At 39.1% G+C, this 27,729-nt stretch overlaps 1 protein-coding gene across 23 annotated transcripts in view; it reads right to left on the bottom strand.

The window, feature by feature from the left end:
* The window catches only part of myt1l (myelin transcription factor 1 like), a 410,971-nt gene that overhangs the window by 367,850 nt on the left and 15,392 nt on the right, over window positions 1-27,729 (bottom strand). The window contains exon 3 of one of the 23 annotated variants that reach the window (XM_062982520.1): window positions 27,134-27,213. The exons of 20 other annotated variants lie outside the window; for them this stretch is intronic. The gene's annotated coding sequence lies outside the window, so the exon portion shown is untranslated. Of the gene's footprint in view, window positions 1-15,464; window positions 15,532-27,133; window positions 27,214-27,729 lie in introns of those variants that run through there. 2 more of the 23 variants (XM_062982500.1, XM_062982503.1) reach the window with 2 other exon arrangements.

Here is a 27,729-nt window from a genome sequence, read left to right as displayed (position 1 = left end):
CAGACTCTAGAATCCAGCATATCTTATTTAATCTCAGGAAGGTGTTACTGGCTGGAGAAACACCTGAATCCCAGAACAAAGTCCATCATAAGGAACATAAAGTACAGGAATCGAGAAAACAAAATATAAAATATAAAAATCAGTATGGCAGAATGAAAAAGAAGAATCAAGAGGAAGGAGAGTGAATGGGTGCTTATTTATTTGCAGACAATCAGAAAGCAAAGTATATATGAGGGCTCAAGGCCAAGAGCTAGAGGGGAATGATTCCGTTTTCCCCAACAATACAACACAGACACACAGTAAAACTTGGATTTGAACCAATTTAATGTGCTGAAATCACCAGGACAAAATCAGTGTATGTCCAGACAGAGTCACTTAACAGGATTTCATAGCCAGGTGCTAAAAGCTTAGTGAGAATGGGGAATGAGGAAGAGACAGATAGGGTATAACCTGTAAGCTGTTGTAAATTGTAATGACATGTAGGAAGGCATGAGAGAAAAATAAAAATGAAGATGAACAAATCATCAGGAAAGAGGCAGATAAAAGATCAAAATCGTATAGATGATCAAGTGTAGGAAAGCTTGGGATGAGGATAGAAATGGAATGGGATTGGGAGATGAATGAAAAGTCATTGAAAGTGACAGATTCTGGGAAGATAAGGTCCTCCCTGCTTAAACAAAGTAACATTTTAGCCATAAAAGTCTGGAAATCTAGGTATTACTTAAAGATATAGCAATGAAACGTCTATCCTTTATTATACAAGAGGACCTGAACTCTTTCAAAACTGGCTGCAGATGCCACTGAAGTTTGCAAGATACTATCTTTTGACTCCTATTAATAATCCAGAAACTATATGCCAATTTGGGACTTTATTGCACAGAGCTGGAGAAACAGCTGTCCTAGATTATTGGGATGCCATGGGATATTGGCAAGCATATACAGTAGCAATATCATTGGTACTCAAATTGAATGAAAAATAAAGCTGCTGCTGCTCAATCGTTTAGTCGTGTCCGACTCTTCGTGACCTCATGGACCAGTCCACGGCAGAGCTCCCTGTCGGCCGTGGCTGCCCCCAGTTCCTTCAAGGTCAAGCCAGTCACTTCAAGGATACCGTCCATCCATCTTGCCCTTAGTCGGCCTCTGTCACGCCCAAGGCAACGGAGCACTAAGAACCGACACACGGAGGCCAAAAACTATCTAATATCTTTATTAATGAGATATGTAAGAATAATAAAAACAAGTAGGAAATGTAGCCCAATAAAAGACCTTTCAGGGAAGGTCAAATATAGTCCAAAAATATATTGTCCAATATTTTATATTAGAGTTCAAAGTTGTAATTCCAAACCGAAACACACTCTATTTACAAACAATAAAGTGGGGAAACGTCCAAAGATCTTTCCAAAGTTCAAAGTAAGTCCACGGCAAGAACTGGGAACAAGGCTTGGTACTAGAAACAAGGTCCAAGGCTGGAAGCACGGCAAGATAGTTCTTGAATACTTGGCTAGGCAAGGCAAGGCATGGCAAGGAAACTGGAGTTGCAGACTTTACGAAGTCTACACTGGGCTGGAAACACGAAATCACTCCTGAAGCTGATCTGTTGACTCCGCACGGAATCCTCCGTGTCGGGCACTTTTAACTAAGTCCCATCTTCCTGCAAAGCAGGTGTCCAGAGCTTCCTTTCCCAAGGGAAAGAGAAGCGAAACACATCTCCCTCCAGATGCGTTCCTCCCTAGAATTTCCCAGGGGAACATAGCTAATTAACGTCTTGTTTAGCTGCTAATCTCAAGCTTCTCCGAAACTGTTCTTTTTCACCCCGACTCGTAGCATAGGACTGTTTCCTAGCAAAAGGGGGGGAGGTAGTGGGAAAGGCCTGTTCAAGATCTTTTTTAATAGGCTCTTGGGTAGAATCATCAACAACAGGCATCTGGAAAAATTCCGTCTCTTGCTGAGTCGGCAAAAAACCCATGTTTTCGTCATCATCAACCACGATGGCGCTGGGATCAGAACTCCATGGCCCATGGGACATCACAGCCTCTCTTCCTTTTTCCTTCCATTTTCCCCAGCATCGTGATCTTTTCCAAGCTTTCCTGTCTCTTCATGATGTGGCCAAAATACTTCAGCTTTGCCTCTAATATCCTTTCCTCCAGTGAGCAACCGGGCATTATTTCCTGGAGGATGGACTGGTTGGATCTTCTTGCGGTCCAAGGCACGCTCAGGATTTTCCTCCATCACCAGAGTTCAAAAGCGTCTATCTTCCTTTGCTCAGCCTTCCTTATGGTCCAGCTCTCGCATCCATAGGTTACTATGGGGAATACCATTGCTTTGACTATGCGGACCTTCGTTGCCAGTGTGATGTCTCTGCTCTTCACTATTTTGTCAAGGTTGGCCATTGCTCTCCTCCAAAGAAGTAAATGTCTTCTGATTTCCTGGCTGCAGTCTGCATCTGCAGTGATCTTCGTGCCTAGAAATATAAAGTCTGTCACTGCCTCCACGTTTTCTCCTTCTCTTTGCCAGTTATCAATAGGTGTAGTTGCCATGATCTTGGTTTTCTTGATGTTTAACTGCAACCCAGCTTTTGCACTTTCTTCTTTCACCTTGGTGTTAAGGCTCCTCAGCTCTTCTTTACTTTCAGCCATCAGAGTAAAATAAAGCAGCAAACACATTTTTATCACTGTGCTATAAAAACTCTTCTTTTTTTCAACTTTTAGCATTTTCTAGATAGTACAAACAATTATTAGGAATGCTGGGAATTAACATTCAATAATATTTGAGGGACTAAACAATTTCCACTTTTGGTTCATATTTTTAAATCTTCCATATTAAAGAAATATTTTTTTCAGCATTCATGTTACTATTATGTTTTTAGGGAAACAGGGACATACACACGCACACCTTATTTCTCAGTAGCCTTCCATTCAGCCAGATGTGACTAAGCATTCAACTTCAATGAAAAAGCTTCGTCAGTTTGACAAAGCACCTTGTCCAGGCCCTAAAAAACGTTGAGCCAGTCAACAAACTAACAGCATACAGAATTCTGCACAACTCTATGCTAAATATACCCAACTTAGTTGCTGGACAACAATGTGCACATAAGACTGAAAATTTGGAAAATTTGCTTCACAGGTTCCCCCCCCCCCCCTATTTCATTTCAAGAATGAGCCAAAGATTCAAGTAGATCCTACTTAGGTAAAGAGTGTTTAAAAGTCAACCAGTCAGTCATCTCTGCACTCCTTAGAGCAACTTTCCTGAGTTTTAGGGCCTTTCCACATAAGTCCTGAAGTGTGAAGTGAACCTGAAGTGTCCAAACAATGCTTCTAATTAACCCAGATTAATCCAGGGTAAAATGGGATTTCCCAATTTACTCCAGATTTTTTTTTTAAAAAAAAAACTTCAACAGATCGGGACCTTACTGCAAGGTCTCGATCTGTTGATGTGTTGGGCCTGTGGAGATTGACTTTCAGGACCACCTTCCACAATCCTGAAGGCCAATCCTCGTTGCCATCCTGGTTCTTGAGTCTCCAAGAGCAGGATCACACCCCACCCTCCCCTACAAGCTCCCTGTTTCCCCTCTAAACTTACCAGAGGGGCCTTGCTGAATCCTCAGGCCCTTCAGAGAAAGCTCCCAGAGTCACAGGTCAGGAGTTTTCTCCCAGAGACCTGAGGATGCTGCCAGGCTTCTCCGGTAAGTTTAGAGGGCATACAAGGGGCTGGGGGCTGGCTATGTAGATTCCCTCCTGGGTTGACTTCCTCAAAATCTTGGAGTTTGGGGCTGCTGTGTGGCCTTAATCCTGAGAGGAAATGAGATTTAAAATCCCAGTTCCTCTTGGGATTTTGGCCTGTCTGGAAGGACTCCTGGGCTGGATCAACACTGACCTATATCCCAGGATCTGATCCCAGATTATATGTTTATCCCAAATTATCTGGCAGTGTAGAATCATATAATCCAGTTTAGATAATAAGGGATCCTGAGATATAGAGTAGTGTAGATCCAGCCACAATTCAGTTCAAAGCAGTTGATCTGGGATCAGGTCCTGGGATATAGGACAGGGTAGATCCAGCCTTAGGCCCCTTCTACACTTCTATATAATCCAGTATTTGAACTGAATTATATGGCAGTTTGGAATGGGTGATAAAAAGACAAAACAATTTAAATTACAGCATATATATAATACCTTGCTGCTATTGCAGCAGCAATAGAATTGAAAAAATTGATAGGAGCCAAGCTACGTCATGTGCATTGCATGAACAAGGCTCCCATCTCTGTTTAGTTCTAAAAGATTTTAACTAACTCAGCAAAAGCACATAATTATCAATTTGTAGGAATTACAGAGAACATGAAGAAGATCTTTCATAAACAGGAAAGTTTGGGTTGCAATAATAATAATCATCATCATCCTCACCTTTATTTATATCCTGCCCTATCTCCCTGAGGGTACTCAGGACGGTTAACAACAAATGTTCAATGACATAAAAACTAGACAAAGACAAAATAGTCCACCCCACCCTAACCCAAAACAAACCACATCTACATCAAAAGTAACAACAGATTAACAAGAATTAAATACTAACATAACAAATAAATCCCACAATATCTGCTTTGAACTGGGTTATCTGAGTCCACACTGCCATATATTCCAGTTCAAAGAAGAAAATGTGGGATTTTATTCAGTTGTGTGGAAGGGGCATAACTCCCTACCTACAAAGATTACATCAGCCTATAATTTTCCTTCTCTGAGTTTACTGACAGTCAGAAAACCTGTTTTTTACCGTTTTTCAAATATTCTTGATTTTTTTTTTTCAGCCTTTTGCCACAGCTATCAAATCAGATTGGGAAATAGAGCCACGTCTAGCAGTCTCCTAACTATTATTGAACACTGGAGCAGGATTTTGTGGAAAGAAATATTGGCTACCTCCTTCTGGGAGATCCCAAAAACTTCATAAAAGGTCATAATTGCCCGTTACACCCATATATATCAGCATCCATTATGTAAAATGTACATCCACACATGCACACACATACATGCATACAAATTCATGCACATACGCATTCATTTTTCAATCCGACATCTATAAAATCAATGTTCTTTAGGAAAATGGAAATCTCCAGAACCTTTTGAAGATTTTATGATGTTTGGAAAGGCATGACCTTGTTAGAAGTCATAACTTTTTGAAAAATGATGCCAGAACCTCTTGGTAAAAAGCATGACCTGCTAGAATGGGAAAATGGCATTCATGCAAGACAATTAGGTTTCTCAGCTGTTAAACTTATGTACCTAGATATGCCTTTGTTCTCTTAAGGGACAAAAATATGCAAATGCAAAACACACACATATATATACAGCAGTTTCAAAAGTGTTCCTTTTTAGTTGTCCAAAAACATCTACTCTACCTTAAAATATATTTGCCTTTAAATCGTGTTCTTAAGAGACAAAAATAAGCAGACTTCTTCAAAAGTAACATAGCTGGTTTACTCACAAACTTCATGTATTCAGCATACAGGTACTTTGCATATTAATTCAGATTTCAAGTAGTTTCTCTGTGTAGGCAACACAGGGCATCTCTCTTAGAATCAATAGTCCATAATCCTAAGCATCTCTCTGTTCTGAGAGTCTAATAGAGTCTCTGTCTAATCTGAAGGTCCAATGGAGTCTAATGGCTTCTGTACAGCATTCTGTTCCTATTGAAGTCTCTACATACATCTCCTGCTGAAGTCTGAAGGCATACTGTTCTAAAATGGAGTCTGAGTCCTCAACAAGCCCAGTTCTGATCACATGGTCTACAGCCCCTTCCACAACAAAGAGTTAAAGAAAAAAACTGCAAACTAATAACACATATACAATACAGTAAACAATTATATACATAACAAATAACTAGTGGAGGGTTAAAAAGGTTGCTATTTCCAACATGTTAATTCATGAAGAAATAACATAATTCATCTATTGGTGGTAAACCCAAACTTTGTTTAAAAAAAGGCACCATTGGATTTAATCACACTGATTTCTACAGAGGGCAGAAAGGTTTTCTCTTTTTTCTTCCCTGTTCATAGTTGTATTGTTTCTTGATAACTCATGCTTAATCTATAACAATTCTCAGGAAATAATGAGTAGGTAAACTGCCTTAAGAAAAAGAGGAGGAATTTTTAAATGCCAGATGAAATAAATGAAACCCCGTTTAGGATCTCAGTGTCTTCTTATGTAACAGAGGAAATTGTAGCAAAATATACTGAACATCAGGACCACTCTAGAAAGTAATATGTAGATGTTAATCAACACACCATAGAGAGATGAGCCCTGCAGAGTTCTCTGATTGAACTAGGATAACATTAATGATGATGATCTTGAGATTATATATGAAAGACTCCCATTCACATGCCTTCTGTGAAAATTGCAATAGCAGAAAAAGTTTCCTACAGCACACTGCAATTTATATTTTCACAAATTCTAGACTACTAGAGTGAAGTCAGATTCTATCTGGAAATACTTCCAAATAAATATTTCTATGTCCTGAGTCATATTACTTGTGACCAGAGTAGATCCATTGAATAAGTGTAATTTATCGATATGCGATTAGTGTAATGGGTCTACTCTAGATACTATTAACCCATAGGATTTGAATCTTAGTGCATGTAATGCACATATATAGTACATGTGCATGAGCCACATACTCCAAATTGGACAAGAAATCATTTCTTGGTTTCGACATGATGCACAAAGGTAAAGGTGAGAATCCGACTGTTCTGAACCAGGTTCAGAATCCAAGTCAAGTTCTAAGCAGCAATGCTTTAGACCAGACAGATTTTGTAGTCCATGTAGAGGGGCGCATAGTGAGATTACTTTAACTATTTATTATTCAAACAGGCACCCTTTTCCCCCTGTATAGCCCATGAAGACATAAAAATGGCTTGTAATACACCAAATATCAATGCTAATATCAAAAGAAAAAATCTTAATATAGAAGCATTAAGCTGATGGGTCAGATTTCAAAAAAAAAATCTTCTTCATCAACAGTCCTGAATATACCATGCACTGCAACTATTCTTAAAAGAGTAAGGAGATCATAAGACTCTGGAAGAGTACACAGAATGAGTAAAGAAGTGAAAGAAGCTCCTTCTACACTGCCATATAAAATCCAGATTATCTGCTTTGGACTGGATTATATGGCAGTATAGACTTGTATAATCCAATTCAAAGCAGATAATCTGGATTATCTTCTTTATAGTCTGGATTATATGGCAGTGTAGAAGGGTCCAGACCCTATATATGGGAACCTTGCAAAAGGGACAGAGTGGCATTAATAGAGAACTGAAAGGAATTTTGAGATGTGACCAGGGCCGGCTGAAGCTATACGCAGAGGAAACATTTGCGGGTGGCGCCGAATCCACTAGGGGCGCCATTGAGGTGCCGGGAAGGGAAGGGAGAAGAGCTGCCTGAATGACTGGCAGCCCCTTGCTCTCTGTCATTCAGGTGGATCCGCCCCCTTCCCTTTCCAGCTTATGCAGAGGGCAAGGCTATTCAATGCACTGTGAGAAAAGCAGCAGCAGCAACCTTCTTCCTCTGGCCTAGCCCTCTGGCCTTCCTCTCCTCCTCCTCCTCCTCCTCCTCTTCCTGCAAGATGCCCCGGGGAAGCAGCAGGTGGGTGGGAGGGGGGACGGGAGGGAGACTGCTTTGTTCTTCATCAACTCCTTCTTGCCTCCCTTCCTTCACTGGAGGAAGGAAGTAAAGAAAGAGGCAGAGATACATTTTATTTTTGACTTCTCCCTTTCCTCTGTATCCTGCTCCCTTCTTCCTCTTCCAACTTCTTTCTTTCCTCTCCCTCCTCTTCGCCCCCATTCGCTTTGATTATGCTTTTGTTGCATGAAGGCAGAAGCTTGCGCCAGGCCACAGCCCTTTCTCATCGCTCATTGCCCTCCCTCCCTCACTGCCTCTTGCCTTCTTGCTTTGCCTTGGTGGCTCCCTTTCTGCCTTGCTTCTTTCTCGGAAGCAAAGCACTTCCAAGACCTCTTATGCCAGCTCCGCATCCTCCTCGGAGCAGCCGCCCACCCTGCAGCACAGCATCCAGAACACAGAGAGACAGACAGGGTACCCTGGGGCAAGTGCAGAGTGCCCCATCCCCTCCCTTGCCCTGATCGGTGACTAGCCAACGCAACAAAACAGCAGTGCTTCAGAAGTGTTTTTCAGTGCCCAAAATATATATCTTTAATATTGAAGCTTGATGGCCATCTGTCAGGGGTGTTTTGATTGTGCTTTTGCTGCATGAAGGCAGAAGGGGGTTGGACTAGATAGTCCAAGGGGTCTCTTCCAACTCATTATTGTTATCATCAATATTGAGGCTGGATGGCCATCTGTCAGGGGGGCTTTGATTGTGCTTTTGCTGCATGAAGGCAGAAGAGGGTTGGAATAGATAGACCAGAGGCTTTGGCACTCCAGAGGGTTTGGGCATCAGTTCCTACTTGGAACTAGGAAGATCCAACATGGAAGAAAACCTATCTGAGGCAAGTGTGAACGGTGCAATTGGCCATCTTGATTAGCATTGAATGGCCTTAGAGCTTCAAAGTCTGGCCTCTTCCTGCCTGGGAGAATCACAGAGAGAATCACACAGAGAAGCCACTGAAGTCCACAAGCATGTGGACAATTCCAACAGGGGCAAAAAATGGTGGACGCAGAGGAATAGGAAGCACCCCTCTCCTTTCCTTTTCCTCCTTGGCATCGTTTTGTATGTCTTTTAAATATATACACATTGAGTGCAATAGAAAAGCACATTTTGATTCCTTGCACAACATTATTTAATTATTAGGATCATATCTTGGGTCCCAAGATATGGTATATATAAAGATATGGTGTGTATATCTATATATAGATATAGATATAGATATGGTGTGTGTGTGTGTGTGTGTGTATATATATATATATACTAGCTGTGCCCGGCCACATGTTACTGTGGCGTTGTCTGGTGGTGTTGGTGAGAAATTGCTGAGGTAGTGGTGGTATTGAATGTCTGTTGCATGGTTGTCTTTATGTTTAGTATGCATTTGGTTGTTTGTGTAGTGTGAAAGTGGTGAGGGTAGAGGGGGTCTATGTCCCTGTGTAGTATTGTATAGTATTTATACGTTGTCCATGTGTTGTGAATACTTGGATTGTGTCCTGCTGCATAGTAGAAAGGGTTGGGCTGGATGGCCCTTAGGGGTCTCTCCAAACTCTTGTGCCTATCCCCTGGGCTGAGTAGATTGCTAGGAGACCAAGTGGGAGGAACTTAGCCTTGTAACTGGCAGCAACTGGATAAAAACAATTATTCCTCTCTCTCTAATTAGGGCTTTATTTTTCTTTTCTTTTTGTTGTATCAACCTAGAGCCGTGGATGATGGGTTGTGTTGTCAAATTTCGAGGTTGGGGGGCCTGTAGTTTTGTTGTTCTGTCCGCTGCCCTGATGCCATCACTCTTTTATATATATAGATAAAGTGTATTTTTCAGTGATTGGTTGAGGGGCTTCAAAATACTGTTTGCTTACACTTGAAAATTACCTAGGGCCAGCCCTGGATGTGACCTTTAGGGATTAGTGGATTTATGGTAATGCTGCCAGTAAGCAATATCAGAACACACATTGCCGGGTAAGAGCATTAACCATGCGTTTCTATCATAATCAAGGACATCTACATATACCAGAACTGACCCATAATGGCATACTCAAGACCAGCACTGTATAGCACTGAGGGCCCTTCCACGTCCATATAACCCAGAATATCAAGGCATATAATCCACAATATCTGCTTTGAACTGGGTTATTTGATTCCACACTGCCATATAATCCAGTTCAATCTGGATTTTATACAGATGTGTGGAAGGGGCCTGAGACAGTCTAGCAGCTACATAGCATCTGTATAACACAGAAGTCCATAACTGGTTTGACAATATAATGGAACACAGTTTTACTATTTTGCTGTATTATAAAAACAGGTTTTTTATTTAAAGTATAATTTTAAAAAATGCTGGTTGCTTAAGAGTTCCAGTTGCTTGAGTTCTGGTTAACTGGGAGTCTACTGTACTTTTTGATCAGGTAGCCTGACTGCTCAGTTAGTTTACAAAAGATAAAGGACATTCACATTAGGCAGACCATTAGTTAATTCCTCTAGAACTTCCTATACTCAATTCAAAGTATTTGAGGAAATTAAAATGGTTATGTCTAAAAGGAGTATATATTAGAAAAAATTGGCCTTTTTCCGTTTGTTTACTTATTCAGTTGTTATAACCAATACATTAAGAAGGAATTTGTGATCAATTGGTTACAGCTAGACTGGCCCTGGTCTTGAAAGGTTATGTTCATCATAAAACATGTGTGAAGTCCCAAAGAATTAGCTAGTCAAGTTATTTTGTCTTGCATGAAGAACTAATTTCTTATTCCAAATCTGATTAGACCATTACCTATTTATTTTTGAATTATTTGAAATATATATAAATTTGATTTACCAATTTAGAAAAAAAATCTACAACTTTAAGGTTTCAAATCAATATTGATGATGATGATAATTACATTTATTTATTTCTCACCCACGTCTCTCTATGGACAGAAGGGGCTAGAAATGCAAATCTGAGCACAGAAAATCAATTTGCATTGCTTACAAATTACCTAACCTTTTACTTGTCAGACCTCTGCATATTTCAAAAGTGTAGTTATTCTGATAAAATACATGAAACTTTTATGTTCCGAAGAACTAACATTGAAAATCTGGAGAAAAACTGAGTTTATTGAGATACTTGCTAACGATTCATGATAATTTGATTATCTTTTTGATAATTTATTTTAACATTGGGTGTACTTTTACAGACAAGAAGACAGGTGTGGTTATAAACAAATCCCTACAAATTCTCACTTTCTAGGGAAAAGTCCAGCTTCCTACCAACCCTAGGCATTAAAACAGCACTATCTTCCAAGCATAATCCCACATATTTAAAGTAAACAGCAATACATATTTGCAAAAAAAAATGGTTATAAATATCTGTAAGTTTGATATAATGTATTATTGACAATACGTAACTATGCTCTGACCATCAAGTTGCCCAATTTGGTCGTACAGTAGAGCCCCGGTTAATCGAGTTCTGGTTAACCAAGATCCGCTTTATCCGTGCCCCTCCCTCTCCCTCTCCTTCTCTCGAGTAAAGGGAGCTTGAGAAAAGGAGAGGGAGAGGGAGGAGGAAGCGCCTGGAAGTGCCCGTGATTGCGGCAGCAGCAGCGCTTGTGGGCTGCCTCCCTGGGCTGAGCCCTCGCCCCTCGGGAAGCAACCCATGAGCACTGCTAGGCGCTCCTCCAGCAGTGGCCGAGAAACGAGGAGCGTGCTGCGGGTTTTCCCCAGCCAGGCCATTGCTGGAGGAAAGCCCCTCCTCCAGCAAGGGCCCGGCTGAGAGAGATCCAGGGAGACGTCCCTCAGCGAGCTCTCACCCTATCCGAGCCGTTCAGTTATCCGAGATAAAGGGGTGAGCCCCATCTCCGAGATGGGGCTCACCCCTTTATCTCGGATAACCACGGCTCTACTGTATTGTGTTATCCGAGATGGGGCCCGCCCCTTTATCTCGGATAACCACGGCTCTACTGTATTGTGTGTTTGGTCTAATACGTTTCTGCATAGATCCTTTTGATCGCTTTGCTAAATCCATGCTCTCAGTTTCTATCCACATCATTTCCTTGCCACGAATGTTGCACATATGATTAAAAACTCCACGCACCCCTTTTAGTATATTCTTGTACCCATATAGAACTGCATTATTGACCCATCTGTATATTTCTTCCTATTTTCCCACTTACTGCATACACTAAAGCAGGCTTCACCATTGCTGCTGTATCTTGGGCCTTTAGTAGGCTTCATGGTAAATACTTGGGCAGTGGTTCTCAATCTGTGGGTCCCTTGGTGTTTTGGCCTACAACTCCCAGAAATCCCAACCAGTTTACCAGCAGTTAGGATTTCTGGGAGTTGAAGGCCAAAACATCTGGGGACCCACAGGTTGAGAAACACTGTTCTAGAGTGTAGCCTTTGACCTATCCTATATGATTGGTTGGTTTCATACCTTATAATATTTATTGATGTTCCTCAGAAAATTATTAATTAATGTTCTTAACAAGCTATATATCATCAGCTATTATACTATTATACACTAGGTTGTATTTAAGCTATTTCACAATAGAGATGTGAATTTGAATGGATACCACTAGCAAATGGATCTCCCTGTCTGCAGCCTTTGAGTGTTGCCACATCTGTGTTGAAGCACTGAAGGTACAATGAAAGAAGACAGAGAAGAGAAGGGGATTAATGGATTTGAATGGAACCTACTACAGTGGCTATCATGATATGAGTCTAAACTGGAATAAAATATTAAATATTTCAGAAGATATTGAGTATTCCCTTTTCATACAATAAAAAATCAGTGTTGAAATCTAAATGTGAGAAATTAATTTAGCACACTGGTCACTTGCTTAGCATGCAGTACAGAATATTCCTATTCCGCATCTTGGTAGGGTGCAAGGACCTGTCAGTGTGACTGTTTCTGAATTTAGGCTGATGACAAATGAAGTACCGGTAAGTCAAGGACAGTGGGATATCCTATGGTTTAGCCTCAGGTTGCAACTACACGTTACCCAGATACTGCAGATTGCATAGGGAGCAACTATACAAACCTTGAAATTCCCATCTCTGGATTGTTTAGTGTGGTATCCAGTGGCAGAAACAGGCACTCTGACTTGTTCCTCCTGAAACAAGTCCTAGAAATAACCCTTACAAAAGAAGAACGAGAGAAGCCAGTGTTCTCTCCAGTCAGGTTCAGACACCACATAATGTAAGGCCCCTTCCACACAGCTGAATAAAAGCCCACATTTTCTGCTGGAATATATGACAGTGTGGACTTAGATAACCCTGTTCAAAACAGACAGTGGAATTTTCTGCCTTGATATTCTGGGTTATATGTCTGTGTGAAAGGGCCCTACATTAGGTCAAATTCTGAAATTTCATTAGCTAGTATCTCTGCTGCAAAAGGGAATACTCAACTAGTGTTCATTAACCCACTGCTTGTCATGAACTACTCATGATTCCTCCAGAACCTTGTTTTATCATGACATCCAAACCAGGTGTCTGGTTTATCCACACCTTAGACTAAGCAACCAACATTTTTATCACAGAGCTACTACTGGAGAAACCAGGCATCCTCAAACTGTAACCTTCTGTTCACAGAATATGTATGTTTGTGTTATGTGCCTTCAAATCACTTATTGACCCCATGGATTTCATAGAATTTTTTAAGGCAAGGAATATTCAAGCAGTGGTTTTGCCAATTTCCCCTACTGAAATATAGCCCAGAGCACCTGGTATTCATTGCAGGACTCCCATCTAAGTAATAGGTAGAGCTGACCCTGCTAAGTTTCTAAGGGCCCTTCCAGACAGGCCCTATATCCCAGGATCTGATCCCAGGTTTTCTGTTTATCCCAGATTATCTGGCAGTACAGATTCATATAATCCAGTTTAGAGCAGAAAACCTGGGATCAGATCCTGGGAAATAGGGCCTGCCTGGAGGGCCCCTTAGGCCCCTTCCACACAGCTGTATAAAATCCACATTGAACTGGATTATATGGCAGCGTGGGCTCAGATAATCCAGTTCAAAGCAGATATTGCAGATTATTCTGAGTTATATGGCTGTGTGGAAGGGCCCTAAATAAGAGAGGATCTGGTGCCTTTAGGCTATTAAGCTATCAAATAGGATATATCCACATTGCTGTACTTTTTCAGCAAGGGTAGCATTTTATAATCCTGATAATTTATCTTTAATAGTGGTTTTCATCCATTTATTCAGAACAGAATATTAACCTAACTGACTTTTAATTTCTTGATATGTGTGTGTGTGTTTTGGGTTGGCCACTTTCCAGTTCTCTGGCACAACAGTAGTTCTTAAAGATGTGTTGCATATTGGAAGATAGCTAAGTAAAAGGTATCATTTGGTAATATGTTTGTTTTTAATTTAAAAGTGAAATCTTGAATGTATTACCACTGCTATTTGACTCAGTTTCTTAGACTGTCTTCTTTAAACTACAAGTTCAAACACAGGAAGTCCTACATCTTTTTTAAATAAAGGCATGTTTTTAAAATTAGCTTCTTATCTTCCTTTCATACTCTTTTAACTCTGTTTTTACTCAATTGTTCTATTGTCTCTCTTGCTGTTGATGTAATTAAAATATTTATGTAATGTTATTTGTAGTACATTCTTTAACATCTTTCTTTGTATCCCTTATTTTCTACTTGTATTTCCTTTTGGGAAGCATGTGTTCCTTTCTGTCCTCCTTAAAGCTTCAGTTTCCTGAAGAAACTTATTTCTCTTTAATAGTTCTCTTATTCCTCGTGTTAACCTTATTTATGACATTCTGGACAGTACACTACCTCTTCTGACCCATTAGCATCTGTTGTTCTGGTTTTAAATGAGTCCTGAAAAGTGTTGGACTGATCCCATTCTCTTAACTTCTATGTTTTTAATAAGTGTGTTTTTATTCTTTTTGGTTAATGTGCAAATATTACAATTAGTGCATGTTATTGTTTATTGATGTATTGTATATTGTTATTGTTTTGTATTTGATATTTCCGCCCTGAGTCCCCTCCGGGGGAGATGGTAGTGGGATACAAATAAACTTATTATTATTATTATTATTATTATTATTATTATTATTATTATTATTATTAACTTTTCCAATCAACTTCTTTACCAGTGCTTTCACTTTAAAGAAGTTTCCTATTTTGAAATTGAATGTGATTGTATTAGGAATCCCCCAGCAAAAATACACATACAATTTACACATACATTACACCTGATGGCATTGTTGTCACAGGTCCAAGAACAGTAACACACTGAACTAGGTCCTGTGTTGCATGACAGGATTACATCTGAAACTCACCTTTGGACAATTCTATGTCCATCTTTGCTGTAACCAGTACAATACTTACCTGTCTAGTTCTGTAAATAAGCCACCAGCCAATGGTATAATCAGTGTACGATAAGTCAGGAGAGCCTTTTTAGACTATCTATACATTTATATATGTGTTGAACAGGAATTTTAAAATTCAGGTACCAATGTGAGGGTGTTTTTTTTCTCGTGTCAGGGGCGACTTGAGAAACTCACATTGAGAAACCAATGTGAGTGCTTCATACAGTTGAACAGTATGTTGACAATAAATCTTTGTGACTTGTAATGAGGAAATATTAATAAATTACCATTTAGTAATACAAAGGCAACACATATTTTTTTATTATATCAACTGTTCAACCCTAGTAAATGCCAATTTACTAGGGTTGAGCAATGGGAGCCTCAATAATGCCCCATTGCACATAGTCCTCTTTAACCTGAAACACAGTATATGTTATAACACATTCATATTGCTAAGAGCAGCACAGCATTGTTAAGTAATCCAAATACACTAATGATGTTTGGTGGAAACGTACTCACCCATAGCCTTATTGTCTCTGTACAATCTTTCTCCCTTTCCAAGTTTTGACTGTTAAAATAAATGGCCCTTCAATAAGAACAAAACAGCAATGAATATCTAAGTACAGCAATCCATTAAGGTTTATGAACGCAATCCATAAAGTACAAAGGGTTGACTTTTAATCTCCAAGGATATCTTGGTTTTAAAAATAGCCATTGGCAAACGAAAGATTGTTTTTATATTGAATTATTCGAATTGACTTCATTTTGTGTGCCACTAGTAACCTCGGTGCTCTTCAAGAATGCATTGTTGTTTCAAGAGAAACAGCAGCAACAATCAAAAACCTGGGGAAAATGTTCCTATTTACAATATGTATTTCCAGTTTGAGAAGAGTGCACCCCCCCCTTTGACCTCCACAATAACTTTAGAATTGTACAATTATAGTACTGCACAGTTCCATAGCTTGGGAGCTACTACAGTAGAGTCTCACTTATCCAACATTCATTTATCCAACGTTCTGGATTATCCAACGCAGTTTGCATCCTGCCCCAATCCACAGCTGTTTCTCTAGGCAGCAAGGATTTAACTTTTTATGGATTTAATTTTCGACAATGTTGCTATTGTAAGTTCATTTTATGCAACTCTATCTTTACTCGTAGTCTATTTGTTAGTAGCCAATGCTTTTATAGTAATGTTTTCAATATATTGCAAAGTTTTGGTGCTAAATTCATTAATACAGTAATTGCTACATAACATTACCATGTATTGGACTGCTTTTTCTGTTGATTTGTTGTAAAACATGATGTTTTTTGGTGCTTAATTTGTAAAATCATAATGTAATTTGACATTTAATAGGCTTTTCCTTAATCCCTCCTTTATTATCCAACATTTTCGCTTATCCAACATCCCGTTTATGTTGGATAAGTGAGACTCTACTGTACTATATATACTCCTGTATAAGTCAAGTTGAAGGCAGGTTGGGGGGCCAAAATTATGGATGTTGATATGACCCATAGGTAGTTGAGGGTTATTTCATAGTGGGAAGCATCAATGCCAACTCTCGGGACCAGCTACCCCTGGCTGCCACTGTCATTTTCCCACCCAGGCATTTAAAAAGGCCAGAAATGGTCCCATAGTATTGAGGATCGGCACTTCTTTTAGATTCTCTCAGGACAGAGTAAGGTCTTGCCTTTTGACACTCTACTCAGAGAAAGGGATGGTTCCTTTTTCAGTAAGAGTTGGGTTACAGTACTCACATTGACCTGAGGATAAGTCAGCCCTGTTTTTTGGGATTGATTTTTTACTAATATTTCTAGATTTATACATGAGTATATAGGATATGCCACAGAAACGTTCTGGCTGTTGTGGCACAGTGGCAAAGACACTGAGCTGTGACAGAGAAAGTCCCCTGTCTCTCTCCATTTGTCATAAATTGAGCAAAGCTTTCAGTTTATACTCATGGTTTGGTAATCCCTCGGGACTTTTGCCTCTAGTCCAAACTGAATACAGAGCTACACTACAACCATGTCATAAGTATTATAAAAAAGGAATACGAAATATGCAGTTTGAACAAAGGAATAGTATTATATTTCTCACATAGTCTATCCTGCTTTCCTTTCAAGCAAACTTTCAAAATAGATCACAATGTTAACAAAATTCAATTTAAAATCTACTATAAAATGCAAACTGAAGCAAGATGAGTGAAAAGAACATGTGCAAACCAATACTACAGATATAGAGCTGTATAAAAACAGGATATAAAACCTGGTTTTAAGGAGAAGATCTTAATCATTTCCCTCTGAAAATCAAAAGTGAAATGTATAAATGATTATTACTCTTGATGCTCCTGAATCTATTAGTCACATATCAAACTTCAGATCCTGTGCTTTTTCAAAAACTGTTCTGATTAGCCATCATGTTCTGGACTTCTAGCCAATTAAAAATACTTTTGTACAGATACAAATTTGATCTAAAAATCTCCATCAGCATGTTTTATTAAGAGGTTTCCATGTTTATTCAAGCCTCAAAATGCTAGGAAATTACAGCCATAGATGGCCACAGCTTTATCAGATACATGTTACATGGTATCCTATTCTGTGGTTAGTGATTAAGCAGCAGTATTGGCTACTGCCACTGATGGGTAGAGGAGAAATCTGGAGTTTTGCTTTGTTCCTTCCTCTTGCTAATCAATTCTTCTGTTGGTGTTTGAACTAATTTAATTAGATTAATTTAAGATTAACGCAAGTATTGGAGCGTATGCAAACCCAACTGACAAAGAGTTCTCTCACCCTGGACTTTCCACAGATATATTTAAACCTTCCTTGCTTCCACAGATATATATATATAAACCTTCCCTGCTTCCATAACTCACAACCTCTGAGGATGCCTGCCATAGATGTGGGCGAAACATCAGGAGAAAATACTTCTAGAACATGGCCATACAGCCCGGAAAACATACAACAACCCTTATGCAGACTAATCATGCGTGTGTGTGTGTGGATTTGTATGTTTGTGTATGTACATACAGGCTTAGCATCCCTTATCCAGGAATCAAAATGAAAAATTATCCAGAATTCAAAATTATCCACATTGATGGTTGAGATGCTGACACCTTTGGTTTCCGAGAGTTCAGTGTAAACGCATTTTCTTTCATAACCAACATTAGTAAAAATATTGTATAATATTAATTTCAGGCTATGTGTATAGGATATATATGAAACCTAAAATAATGTTGTGTTTAGACTTAGGTCCCATCTCCATATCTCATTACATGCATCTATGCAAGTACAGGTATTCCGAAATATTTCTGGTTCCAAGCATTTTAGATAAGCGATATTCAACCTGCAAATGTGAAAAAATTATATTCCTCTTTTCCACCCCCTTCCTTTACACCAATTAATGGCAGTTATTTAAAAGAACACTATGTATCTGGAATTTACTATTCAGCTAGCATAAGCTATTAGCATAGCCATTCTGGAAGAAGCAAAGACCACCAGCATTGAAGCAATGATTCTCCACCATCAACTTCACTGGACTTGCCACTGTATCCAAATAGCCAATCACTGTCTCCAAAGCAATTACTTTATTCTCAGTTCAAGAACAGAAAACAGAATGTTGGTGGACAACAAAAGAGATTTAAAGATGAGCTTAAAGCTAACCTAAAAGAATTTGGTATAAACACTGAGAACTGGGAAGCCCTGGCACTAGAGCATTCTAACTGGAGGCCAACTGTTACCAACAGTCAGGGCCGGCCCTAGGTAATTTTCATGTGTAAGCGAACAGATTTTTTGGTGGCCCCCCTAGCCGGCCCTGCCCCCCCCTCCTCCTCCTCCTCCTCCTCCTCCTCCTATGGAGCCAGGTGCAGACAATAGCAAGGTAGGGACACTGCTGGCACGAGGAGGAGGAGGAGGGGGCGGGGCCGGCTGGGAGTGGGCAGTCTAGGGACCTGCCGCTGCCCACTCCCAGCTGGCCCCGGCCCCCTCCTCGTGCTGGCCCTACCTTGCCATTGTCCGCACCGGTGGAGGTCTCTCTTGTTGTCCCTTGGGGCATGCCTCCCTCCTCGCCTGCCTGCCTCTGGCACCGAGTCTGGGAGGAGGAGGCGGTGGTGCCCACGCATGCATGCATGCATGCGCACACGCAGGAGGGCATGTCCTCTCCCAGCAGCGAGGGGGAAAAAGAAAAAAAGACAAGAAGCTTCTCAACTTGGAGGCGCCTCAAGAGGCGCCTCAACTGCGCCCCACAGAGCATGGCACTTTCAGCAACCACCTAGTTCACCTAACGGGTGAACCGCCCTTGCCAACAGTGCTATGGATCTTGAAGAGGTGCAAATAGAGGGCAAATGGGAGGACATGTCAATGGAAAGGCACATCAAGTTAACACTTGTTGGGACAGCCTTCCATCTGGAAATGTATGCCCTCACTGCAAAAGACCATGCAGATCCATAACAGGTCTCCATGGTTACTTAAGGATCCACCATCAAGACTCTACCCCTGGAAGACAATCATACTTCACCCTGAGTGATTGTCTATGAATGAATGATGAGCATAGTTTATGACTTAACTGATCACATCTTACATCCGTGCCTCTGCTTCAAGAATCCTGAACTGATTAATCTCAACATTTATGCATGATATGGCAATAGAATGGGTTCTGAAGCTAGAAAACCTGGATTCTGAGTTTACTTAAACTATTCACTCATCTTAAACTGGTGGTTTTAGTAATTATAATTTAATGCACACAGATGAAGAAAAGACCATGAAACACTTTTTATAAAATATATACTTAATATCTTATCAATTTCATATAGAAAGAGCCTGGTTCTGCATGGTCAACAATGTGACAAGTGAAAAAAATGTACCTTAATGTGAAAGAATTCAATAAAACTTTGTATTAAAAAACTCGATTTAAGTAACATCTAGCCCTCTCCTTTACATTTGGTTTCATAAATACCTGTCTTTGCTGAAAATGAATTTAGTTTCACAGCTCTGGCAGCACATAATGCAATACGCAAAACAAAATTTGGGGAAAAGTTGAATTTCTGAAGCTGAATGTAATAAAATTCAATATTTAAAGTTACATTTCTCTTCTAAACTGCCTAGCTAGAAATCACATCTGGCAAAATTGATCATTTTAAATATTAATTCCAAAGCTGAGTTTTGTAAGGTCAGATAAGATAAACACTTACAGTAATCAAGGTTCGACTACAAAATATAAGGACTGATGAAATTATATTGCATAACCATCAATATACATATCTCAAGTACAGTTTTTCAAACATTTTATACTGATGACATACTTTTTAGACATGCATCATTTCGCAACACAATAATTGAGTTTTACTTGTAAACCAGAAGTTAAATAAGAGATACAGACACATACATAAATTCTAATAACGAAATGTGTGGGGATACAATATATCTCATGAAAGTCTTCCATTTATATATTTGAAATATATTACTTATTGCTTATTTTCACATAGACTCCGAGGATGCTAATAATATTTGTATGACCTACCTACACAATGAAGGCGGCACACTAACATACTGTGACACACTGTTTGGGAAGCTCTGCTATAATATAACCAATGGCAACAGATACTTCGAGAATTGTTCTGGTACCATCTAAACTAAAAGGTCACAAAAATAAAATGAGACAAGAGATAATGAAATGGTCATTTCACACAAGAACAGGCTAATCAAGATTGTGTTGATTACTTTAGAGTTACGTTAGAAAACCGTCTTTATATTTAAAATTTAAATAAATATTTATATTTGTGAAATTATGAATCAAACACATTTCTCTCTATCTCTTTCCTTGTAGTAAAATTCTGCATCATCTTATGATCATGACTAGCAATAAAATTCAGGACAGCAAAAGAAAACAGTTCTTCACAGTATGCTCAATTAACCAAATCCACTTCAGAGATGCAAAATATGACCAAGACAATTCACATATAATCAGCCTTCTGGATTCTGGATTCACATATTCAAGTATCCACACCTTGAAAAAATAATTTCCTTCCCAAAAAGCTTGCAAAAAGTAAACCTTGATTTTGCCATTTCATAGAAGGGACACCATTTTAATAACTGTATATAACAGCATGTAAACATCCAAAATTTTGGGTATCCATGGAGGGTCCAGGAATCAAACCCCAGGAGATATCAACAGTCTACCCCACATTTGTTTGAAATAGGGTTCCAAAAATTAGAGGGCTCTGTGAACACCTAAAAGGCTTGATCACTGAGGCTTGAGAGAACACTATACTTTTGATCCATGTTCATTTGCATGGGCTTGTTCATAAGACTCCTCCATCCCATTTTTGCACTAAGCCAGAAAGCATGCGTTGTTTTTGACTATTTTGCTTTTACAATGGGCATAATATAACAATACATGAATAGACAAGCGATTACAAGATGGAAACGTCTCCCCAGCCCACTCTGCCTTGTGTAATGCCTCATGGGCCTTGTAGTCCTGCTCCCAGTGCCACCGTGGCTGATGAAGATGAAAACATGGGGTTTTCGCCGGCTCAGCAAGAGCCGGAATTTTTCCAGATGCCTGATGTTGATGTTTTTGCCCAAGAACCCATTAAAACAGACCTTGAGCAGTTCTCACCCCCTTTTGTTAGGAGACAATCCTATACTGCGGGCAGGGGAGAGAAGGAGCAGGTTCGAAGGAGTTTGAGACTTGCAGCTAAACAAGACATTGATTAGCCATGTTCCCCTGGGAAAATCTAGGGAGTCTCACATCTGGAGAGAGCTGTGTTTCGTTTCCTGTTCCCTAGGGAAAGGGAGCGCTAGACCTAGTTAAATGTGCCTGGCACGGTAGGTTCCGTGCGGAGTCAACAGATCTACTTCGGGAGTGATTTCGTGTTTCTAGCCTTGTGTGGACTTCGCAAAGTCCGCAATCCCAGTCTCCTTGCTTTGCCTATCCAAGTATTCAAGAATTGCCTTGCCTTGCTCCTAGTCATGGACCTTGTTCCTAGAATCAAGTTTTGTTTCCAGCCTTGTTGTGGATTTACCTTGGACCTTGAAAGACCCTGGATGTTTCCCCACACTATTGCTTGGCAATAGTGTGTGTTTCGGTTTGTTGGATTCTACTTTGAACTCTAATATCATTTATTGGACAAAACATTTCTGGACTTTATTTGACCTCATCTGAAAGGTCTGCCTCTGGACCATATTTTCTACTTGTTTTTATCATTCTTATATATTTCCTTAATAAAGATATTAGATAGTTATTGGTCTCTGTGTTCGGTTCTTAGTGCTCCGTTGCCTTGGGCGTGTCACCTTGACACAACTTGTCAAAAACTATTTGCTACAAGCAGATTTTAGGGGATGCAAAATATTACCAATCCATGTACAATTCCACTAAAGTAAGCAATTATGCTAGTAGATTTCATTCAAAATTTATTTCTTATTTTGCCTTGCAATATATGCTGTTACGACTTTGGTACATTTTTGAGCCCACAAGCCAAATCACAAGATGTGCAACAACAACAACAAAGGAAAATGAATTAAGTTTCTGATCCATATATTAATCCAGGAAATACAAAACCAACTAAATTCACTTAGAATGCAGAGCTGAAACAAAATCTTTTGAGCACTTTTTAAATAAACAGATACTTTGTGTTCAAATCAATGCATTTCTAGCTGTCTCCAGATGATGAATTATTTTGTTAAATATTGGGTGATTCTGTTTATGAGTTACGTGCTTTGTAGAAGATCCATACATCCCCCAGTCATGCATAAAATACACCACATTAGGGTTCTTTTTTCCTGCAAGTGTAGGCAGGGTTTCTTTTTCTCCCTGGAAATGTAATGAAAAAGGAAAGATCAGAGGAGACCGGGAAGGAGAGGTCACACTCCCATTCAAGACTGCCTAGGAAGTACAGGAGGAACCAAGAGAATCAAGGGCCCCTTCTACACTGCCATATAAAATCCGGATTTTCTGCTTTGAACTGGATTATATGGCAGCACAGACTCATATAATCCAGGCCCCTTCTACACTGCCATATAATCCAGATAATCTGGACTTCTTATGGCAGTTAGATGGGGCTTCAGTTCAAAGCAGATATTGTGGATTGTCTACTTTGAAAATCTGGATTATATGGCAGTGTAAAAGAGGCCAGACATCGCCATTTATCATGGTCTAGGTCAGACAATCTTAGGAGAGGGGGGGAAAAACAGCTTTTGCCCTTAGTTTTAAAAAATCACAGCTTGCCCCCTAAATTCACAAGAAATTGACCAGTACAGTAAATACAGGTACTATATTCAACAAGTCCAAGAACTCTGGATGAGCCCTCCAACAGAATACTAGAAGCAAATAAAAGTTATCCTGACTGTAGGCTTCTCACAGGCTGGATCACACTGTCCTATATCCCAGGATATGATCCCAGATTATTTGCTTTGAACTGGATTATGAGTCTATATTGCCAGATAATCTGGAATCAGATCCTGGGATATATGACATTGTAGATCCAGCCACACAGTGGTTGTGGATTGGCTGCTGATAGAAATGGGGTGCTTGCCTAACCCTGCAAAACCATTGTGTTCTTAAATGATATATTGTATTGGTGGGAGATCACTGAGTTTGGGAAAGAGCAGAGCTTATGGGCTCATAGCTCATATATTCATCCATTTCATTCCACAAATATTTTCATTAACAGAAAAATACAAAATAATATGACAAAAGACCATGCATGCTATCGTGGAATACCACTGAAAAATGACAGTACTGCTGCCAGTTAATATAAACAGTTGTGAGCTAGATGGATCAAAGTTTTCACTTGTTCCGAGGCAGCTTCCTATATATTGCACTTCAGAAATATGAAAATATGAAAACAGCTGCCTGCTTCTGAATTTCCTCTGTGAGAATCAAAACACGAAGCAGGCATCTCCTTGTCACGATTAGCTGAAATAAGTCCAGATGCAGAAACAGCATGCACCTCCCATTTGGAGAGGACTCAGGGTGGCAAGATGTGTGCATTGTGTTTCAAAACATATGCCAATGGCAGCATGGAGCACATATTCTTCCTATTGTATACCACATCCGCAACACTGTAAGGGTCCAGTGTGGGATGCAATACCAAGAACAATCATTATTCTATTTTGTCTCTGTGCTATAAATTATATATTCCTGATAGATGTTAGCTAGTAAATAAAGTTCTCTTTAGTTATATATGGAGATCATTTAATTCTAAAATCTTAGATCTCTCATTATAACTCCTTGGTAGAAGGAAAGAATTGTACACTTCAGTTTATTGTATTCAGCATCCATCTGTATACTGTTTCATTGTATATCAGAAAACATCCTTAAATTAAAAATTGTCCATATATGTTGCTGCTTGTACGAAAAAGGGAAATCCATGAGAGCTGATTTCTAGACTGAAGACGTTTGCATGTTTAATACTGTGTTTCTTTGTATCTTTCATTTAGGCATATGATAATGATAGCCAGAACAATACATATATGTGTAATAATAATAATAATAATAATAATAATAATAATAATAATAATAATAACAACAACTTTATTATTGTTATTATTATTAATGATAATAACAATAATAACTTTATTCTTATATCCTGCCCTATCTCCCCTAAAGGAATTGGGGTGGCTTACATGGGAACCAAGCCCAGTTGAACAAAAATTAAAATACATCACCATAAAATACATTTACATTTCAAGGCAGACCGCTGAAAGAGTAGAACCTACTTTATTAGCTTAATCTATAAGTCACGTTTTGCAAAAATCTCAGTTTTAAAAATATTTACAATGTTAAGAAAGCATGTTCATTAAAAAATATTTATAATGAGAACAAACGAAAAAATATAATGCGTGATTGATCAGATGAACTTGAGCCCAACAAGCAGCAACCTTTGTGATCACTGTGTTAACTATTTACAGTTGCTGCCAGTTTCATCAAGGACCACTTTGGTTATGTTTTATATTATCTGCATGCATGTATATCCAGAGATGGTCAATGTCTACACTGCCCTATTTTCCAGGATCTTATCCCAGATTATCTGCTTTGAACCTGATTACATGAGTCTACACTGCCAGATAATCTGGGATAAGAAGATAATCTGGGATTAGATCCTGGGATATAACGCAGTGTAGATCCAGCCTAAGAAAGTTAAATTTAACCATAGGAACAAAGTCCTTTGCTACAGGATATATTTCAATAATTTAGATGTGTCCCAAGCCACTCAAATAAATGTGTTCATTCTGTCACTGTCCATGGTAACTTAAAAACACTCATTCTTGTTCTGTATTTCTATTAAAGTTTCTTTCAGGGGTGTAAGAGAAGAACATTATGCATTTTGGAATTTCCTGAGAGTTCCAGATTTAATCAAAATGCATTTACACTAAATATTGTACTTGGTATTTTACTTGCCTATGTTGCTGCAAAAATGCTGGATATGCATTGAAAAGTAGCTAGAAATTGGCAGCAGCTGAAGCTATATTCCAAAATGAAAAGACGGTTACTGAAGTTTGTTTTTGTCATTTCATAGACATGACTGTTTAATTTCACTACATCAAAACATGCTTAGTCAGATAAGCCCAACACAAACAGCAACACTCTTACATAGAAATAAAGATAAATTCTCACATTTCCATAAGATACCAGCTCCTGGGAGCAATATACGCTAATTTAAAATTAATTACCACTTTTGTGTTTATACTTTCAATCACCATACTAACTACATGCACTTTTTAAAGTAGTTAGTTGCTTTAAAGAGCAACTGATCAATTCTAGAAGATGCAAATTTCACACAAATATTTAAAATGTTGTTACAGTAGAGTCTCACTTATCCAACATAAACGGGCCGGCAGAACGTTGGATAAGCGAATATGTTGGATAATAAGGAGAGATTAAGAAAAAGCCTATTAAACATCAAAATAGGTTATGATTTTACAAATTAAGCACCAAAACATCATGTTATACAACAAATTTGACAGAAAATGTAATTCAATACGCAGTAATATTATGTTGTAATTACTGTATTTACAAATTTAGCACCAAAATATCACGATATATTGAAAACATTGACTACAAAAATGCGTTGGATAATCCAGAACATTGGATAAGCGAATGTTGGATAAGTGAGACTCTACTGTATTCAGAATTAACAAAGAAAAGGCTGGTACCTGTCAGTGTCACAAATATGTGTTGGATAGGTATCCTAGCATGCAGAAAATGTGAACTAAATAATTATGTTATACAGTAGGGCTTTCAAAACTTTTCCCACTTGCGATACCTTTCTGCCCAAGAGATTTTTACGTGACCCCCAGGTATATAGGTACATAAGTATATAAAACAGGTATAAAAACCAAACATTTACTAAAAACAAATCTACATTTGCAAGGCTTGTGAAACAGGCTGGTTTTTGTTTTTGTGAAGTAGAGCTGAAGCATTTTCTGCAGAGTTCACTGTAAACGCTGCATGTTGTTGCTAACAGATTTGTGTAAATGGGTGGCATTCTGTTGCCAGCCTGTCTTGTATAGGAGGGACAAATGTTGTCTGTTAGAACAATAATTTTATAGTTCACCTTCTCTCTACCTGCTGATATTATCATTGCACGACCCTTCTAGCCAATGAGAAATGTATACTGTATTACATTGCATAATGGTCACCACCGTGTAATAGTTACACCCCGATTTTTGGTATTTCTATTTTTCTTGCACAATAGTCACACCCTTGATTGACTGGAGCAAGCCTCCATCTGCTCACACATCTACTCATCCACCCAAAGACCCACCCACCTACTACACTCACTCGTCCATCCATCTGCCCATCTGCTCACCCATCCCCTCACCTGCTCAAAGACCCACCCTTCCACTCACTCATTCACACACACACTCTCTCACTTGGTCACCCTTTCCAAGAATGCAGCATGAAGCAGAAGAATGTGTGGGTGAGTGAGTGGATGAAAGGTGAGAACCACCCACTCACTCACTCACTCACTCACCCATACACTCTTCTCATTCAGTCGCCCATCCATTCACTGAGCATCTCCTTCCTAGAGTGCCACTTGAAACAGCGTTCTTGAAAGGGGGTTGTCAGCGAATGGATGGGCACTCAAGTGAGTGTGTGAGAGAGGGCATGGGTGAGTGAGTGAGTGAGTAGGAAGGTGAGGAGGGGTGTTCTCAAGTTTTTTCAACATAAATAAAATATTACTTCACAGTACATTTTCTCTCCTACTGGATGTTGGTATCAAAGGACTGGACATTGGGATCCTCCAGTCCAGGAAAATTTCCAGATGACCACCTAAAGAACAACAAATGGTGGGCACATTGTAAGTCCCAGCATCAGAGTTATTGTGCAGCATTCTTTCTTCCTTATTTCAAAACATTTTGTCAAGTGATACCCAGCAAAATTTGTACATGGTTTTTTTAATGTTAATTTTTATATTCAAAGGATATAATCCTTTTCTACAACAAAATGGATATCATCACTGAGTAATTTTTTTCTACTAGAACAACAACAGCAAACCTGTTTCTGTTCCTATAATTATTATGTAATAACAAAAGTGCTATGATGAAAGTCATTTTAGCATGCAATACTGCATATGTTAGAGCAGGGGTTCTCATTCATTTTCAGCAGCAAAGCCCTTTCTGAAGCAAAGGGTTCTCATGGAGCCCAATAAATATTTATATATTCTATTATATATTCTGTATTATATATATATATTATATATATTAGGCATGGGCCAGGCCAGTGGCAGATGGATGGACAGTGTTTGTGTGAACTAATTCACATAGTGCAAAAAAAAGGGGGGAAAGG

Source organism: Anolis carolinensis, chromosome 1 (assembly GCF_035594765.1).
Source record: "Anolis carolinensis isolate JA03-04 chromosome 1, rAnoCar3.1.pri, whole genome shotgun sequence".
In the NCBI taxonomy this organism is placed as follows: Eukaryota; Metazoa; Chordata; class Lepidosauria; order Squamata; family Dactyloidae; genus Anolis; species Anolis carolinensis.
Note: the sequence above shows the minus strand (reverse complement) of the source record. Positions and strands in the feature narration are given on the sequence as shown.